We start from the raw sequence: 5,281 nt of genomic DNA on the forward strand, positions 1-5,281 counted from the left end.
TTGGGAAGTGTCTCTGTCCTTTTCACTTCTTATTACTCCTTTCATTTACTATTTCTAACATTTCTAGTACCAACTAATTCATTCGGGCGAGACAGATTACGATGTCATGATGCGCCCATTCCTATGGCCATTCCTTTAATACTTTTGGCTCTCGGGAGTCTCTTTGTAGGATACTTGGCCAAAGTGTGACCTGTTAGCCCATAAGTCAGTATTGTGATGAAGCGGCTGTTGCTCACCCGATACGATCGTACGAGGTCACAATTTACCCAACATGATCATCCGGGGTGAACAAGAATTGGGGATCGGATGCGGGCGAAATTCTCGCCAATGGCTGAGATGTTCAGTCGACTCCCTCCCCCTTTGTGGGGGTCTGGACCCCTACGAGTGAGCAGAAAAGGGAGGGGGGAAGAGGCCCTGGTGAACCGTCATAATAAGTGAACAAGTGTAAGCTTTGCTTCCCGACGGTATGGAGTACTGACCACACCGAGGGACAGGCCCTGAAGCGAAGGACAGGAACGAGCGGAATCAATGTGTTCCAATTTCTGGCCTTGCACCGACCATCCAACGGACCATGGACTAAACGGCCACTGCCTGAAAGGACTATGCTATGTCCAGGGGACCGCTGCCCTCCACAAGGTACATATTGCGCCTATGGGCCGCTATAACTATCCAAGAAGACACTCGAAAAAGGAAGGATAAATAAACCTACCCGGTGGACTACCGAGCTACAAGTCCTACAACACAGGAGCGGGATTCTCTAAAAAGCCAAGGTCTTAGGTGGCCAAGAGGGCCCACTTGGAGACTTGGGATCTCAGCAGGAAATGTGAAGGTTGTTTCAAGCCGGCCGATAGGCGAAAGAGAATCCAAAAGTTTTGTTCTGATCTGAGTAGGCTCAACATAGGGAATACCCTAACCCTGGGAACCGGGGCATATAAATCCGCTTGTGGCATTCACCCAAGCATACAGAGACAAATGGAATGAAAGAAAGAAAAAGTAGCTCTGCAGCTCGCCTAGAAGAAGAAAGACCCGCCACTAACAATTTGGAAATCCCTGGTGGGTTGGGCCTGAAAGACAAGTGTGTGTGGATTTCCACATCCTCATCTTTACTTTAAGACACAACTCTTCTCTTTCTCGGTCAAATGACTTGCGATAGTCTACCTTGAGTAGGACCATAGGGATCCTATGTTTGTGGCGAAAGATAAGTGGTTCTGTCACAACCAAGAAAGTTTCTATGAGTGAGCGACTCTTGATAAACGCCGATTGATACGTGTCAATGTCAATAAGTGGATGAGTGTTGTTAAAGACAATGTTTGTTCCTCTTCTTTGAAACGATTTTCATGAATCTCGAGATGATACTGATTGGCTTGAAATCCTCAACGGTGTTCGCATCTTTTTTCTTTGGGAGGAGAGTGATGGATGCCTGGGTTAGCCTCCAAACATAGAGACCATTGCTATGAAAGAGCTGCAAGAGAGAAAGCAGTTGCGGGTGGATGATGTCCCAGAAGGCTTGGATTGCACAGATTCTACCAGAGGATGTTGAGATGCTCCCATTGCAACTCACTGATGGAGAAGAACTGGAGAGCTTAGCTAGAGCTGGAGGAGGTGGTAGTACCTGTTCCCTACTGGTACCAGTGGTGGCTTCATCACTTCAAATTGGAGGGACTATTGGGCCAAATTCCCATACTGTAAAAAAGGTTTTCTTTTCTGATATATCGGAGGTTTTGTGTGCAGAGGCCGCCAGGTTGAAGTTGGATGTTGATTTTGTAGTTCCCAGTGAAGGATGATGCTGGGTCTATGATGCATTTTATTTGGATTTTGGCTGATAGTTTTCGATGAAGCCACAAATACTACTCTTGTCTGAGACCTGTTGGCTTCATCCAGAGGGAGATGTGTTCTAGGGTGCCAAACTACTCTTCAGCTGAAGAACTCTCTTTGGGACAAGGGCATCATCAAAGCAAAGAAATCAGAAGAAGAAGCAGTCAGTAATGCAATGTGAGACAAGTGTCATGTAGCAAGGTGCCTGGAACCTATTGTATATCGTATATAGGGATTTTGGATTGCGATTTCCTTTTGGGGATCAGGCCGATTTGATGACAGGAATTTCCTTGTTTGTTGCAGCCTAAGATTGGGATTGGCCTACTCTTCTTCTATAACCAGGATCTTACGACTCTTGTGCTTAATAAGTTGGCACCTCGCATCCTGCCAAAACCTAATCCTCTTATTCTCTAGCTAGAGTTGGGGTCCTTAAGAAGATATGATACTTCTACTTTTCACACCCTTTTTTTACTATTTTTAAACTCCAATTGATAAAGCCACCTGGCGAGTAGGAATAGTTTCGAGTTTCTGGTCTGTTTTCTTTTGAGAATCAAACCTCTAATGGGTTTTTGCTACCAGGAGAAGGGAATGGCCATGTTGATGGGGTCTATCTAAATAGAGAGGAACCTACAGGGCTGATTACTTGATCACTCCATTGTGATGACAATCACACCCATATTCTTTATTATTTCTAAATATAGATAGCTGCCATCTCCCGGCATAAGAAGGAGTGACTCTAACGACAGCCCCTATAATAGTAGACAACACGTTTTAAATCAGACTGGACTGAACGAAGAAAGATCTTTCCACACAAGAGTGGAAGGGATCCTTTAGAAATAGTTCTTAGCTCCAATCAAGCTTTCTCTGCTGTCTAGGATCGTTAGTGCTATAGTGGAGACACTTTTCTCAAATAAGAATGGTGGTCACATTCCCTTTCTGGTGGTAGTCATTGAGGATCTCAAAAACAGGGATCGCAAAAACGTGTCAATAATGACAACGCTGGGCGAAAAGGCTAAAGAAGAAAAACCTGTAGATTTGAATGCCACTTCCTTTGCTAAGATAGCTAGATTTGGATGTCCATTCCATAAGGTATAGCTGCATCTGACACTGAGTAGAAGTTACTAGCAGGATAGACAGGAAGCTCTGAAGGATGTACAATGCTTGGAGGGACAGAAGTTTCCAGAGAAATGGTCTCTTTTGATGGGCATTTGTAGATGATGGTTGATACTGCAAACAATGCCTTCTTGACAGCTCTAGCATCACCAGTTATCTATTAAGCATAAAGATACATTAAAGATAACAATTAGCGGAATATAAGAAACAAAGAATAGATATTGAATAAAGAAAAAAAAGAGCAGAGCCTCATAACCGTCCTAATAGAGATAATACCACGTTCGTCTTGTTCTTTACGCCGATCCAACTCGTGCTTTTTAGGATGGATTTCACACGGAATCAAGGGAGGTGCGGGATACGACCCATATCACATTCCTGTGCCATAGCTTGCAAAATCAAATAAATCTATCGAAGCTAGGGTGCCAGGCCTATAAGAATCAGAAGAACAATCCACACTAATGTAACCGTAAAGAAATGGCGGCTCTAACATAGATTTTTCTCAATATGTCATGTTGTTGAAAAATCCTGTGGTAGCATGGGATGATCGGCACTTTAGTTTTAGTTATTGATTTACGCATCACGCATTAACTAATATTTATGGGGCTGGAGACTTCGCTAAAGCATGCACATAAATAGATGAATGAGAGATTACAAGGCAAGGAGATACAGATCTGGGGGTTGACTCAGAACTTGTACATAGGTCAGCTCACTAATGCTTAATAACCAATAAATAGTCAATCAAGAGATATGCACCAGCAAACAACATTATACTGAAATAGTGTATTAGGCGGCAAATGGCACAGAAGAGTTTAGACGATAGATTCTCTACAACAGGTAGGGATCGGGGGTTATACGCTCTTTTCTATAAACAAAGTAGGCTTGTGATTGTCCGCATCCATCACTCAATCATGCAATTCAAAGAAATGGTTTACTTATCTTCTTCTAAAGGATGGAATTGCTAGATTGTCAGTAATATCAATTGAGGAAGAAGCTAGTCCCACTTAAATTCGAAAAGAAGACCTCTATTGTGACAGAAGATTCCTCGCCCACAGCATCTCACTTATTGATTGTGACATAGCTCTCTATCTCCGCTCATAAGAAGATAGCGTTTCATTCACTCGCTCTAGAAACCATAGGAGCTACTATTCCACAGTTTATTAAGAATGGGCACTCACTGGATTCAGGCTTCCACCGTTCTAGCTTCTCTTCGTAGTTCACTAGAATGTATCGAGCATGTTTATCCGGATCAGGAGGCTTTACATAAATTGCTACGATTGCCAAGTCGAAAAAGAACTGGGCATGAAAGTGAAAGTGGAAAGAGAAGGGAGCGTGATTTGTTTCAAGAATTGGATGCCCTTGTTAAGGAAATCTAGTATAAAAGGAGAAATTGGGCCTATTTATAACTTTTGGTACCTAACCACCTGAACTGGGAATAATGGCTAAAGATTGAAGGTTCTAAGCCATGTATCAGAGCCGGTTATTTGAGTATCGATGCTGTTGGAGTCTAGCTTCCGACCAATCCACTTCACTTCGGAGGACATAACAGCTTAAGAAGAAATCGAGATCAGGCCCGTGGAAAGCACACACACACGCCTGGGGAATGAATCCACTTTTGCATTCTCAATACTAGGGGGGGCTTCTCCGATCGATTGCTTTAACTGTTATTCCCCAGATTGGCGAAATGACCTTTCGTCTTGCTTCCGTAAAATAATAAAATGTGCTTTCGCCAGAAGAAGAAAAAAGAAGATAGCTCAGTAAATGGCATTCAAGTAAAGTCGAGAAAGAGGCCTTGCTTTCGCACAGGAAGGAAAGAATTGACTCGGGTAAGTAAGCCCTATTGGGGGATTAAGGGCTCGAGTACGATTAGAGCGCCTTTTTTTCTGCTGCGCAGGCTGACCATTTTAAATAGGGGGAAACAGGAGACTGTAGAAGATGAATATGGCTAGTCTACTGCTACTGTTTGATTGGCAATCCTTAGACTATAGGGATGAAGCAAAGGAGCATAACCTACCTGCAACTATGCTTTAAAGCAAAGAAATCTATCGAAATTCTCATTCCAGTCTGAGGGGATATCTGAAGCTACCGATCCGGGATCTCACTCAAATCCAAACCTAGCACTTTTGTATTTATTGCTTCTCCTTTTAGAAGGTCCGTAGCCGAGTAGAAGAGAAGAAAAGAGATTTCCTTATCTGCATGCCAGCTTTCATTCCTACTTTTGATGAAAGAAAGGTCAGTTGCTGCCGACAAGTCGACTAAACTTTCACAACTGTCACCTATCTTTAAGCACCTTCTAGGCCGCTTCCCAACCTAATGCATTCAAGTCTGCCTTCGGTACTGGTACTTCGGAATCAAG

The 5,281-nt window shown here is 43.2% G+C and overlaps 1 pseudogene; it reads left to right on the top strand.

The window, feature by feature from the left end:
- Window positions 1–205, top strand: part of LOC123067263 (NADH-ubiquinone oxidoreductase chain 5-like) — an 8,259-nt pseudogene extending 8,054 nt beyond the window's left edge.
- The last annotated feature ends 5,076 nt before the right edge of the window (window positions 206–5,281 follow it).

This window comes from Triticum aestivum, chromosome 3B (genome assembly GCF_018294505.1).
Source record: "Triticum aestivum cultivar Chinese Spring chromosome 3B, IWGSC CS RefSeq v2.1, whole genome shotgun sequence".
NCBI lineage: Eukaryota > Viridiplantae > Streptophyta > Magnoliopsida > Poales > Poaceae > Triticum > Triticum aestivum.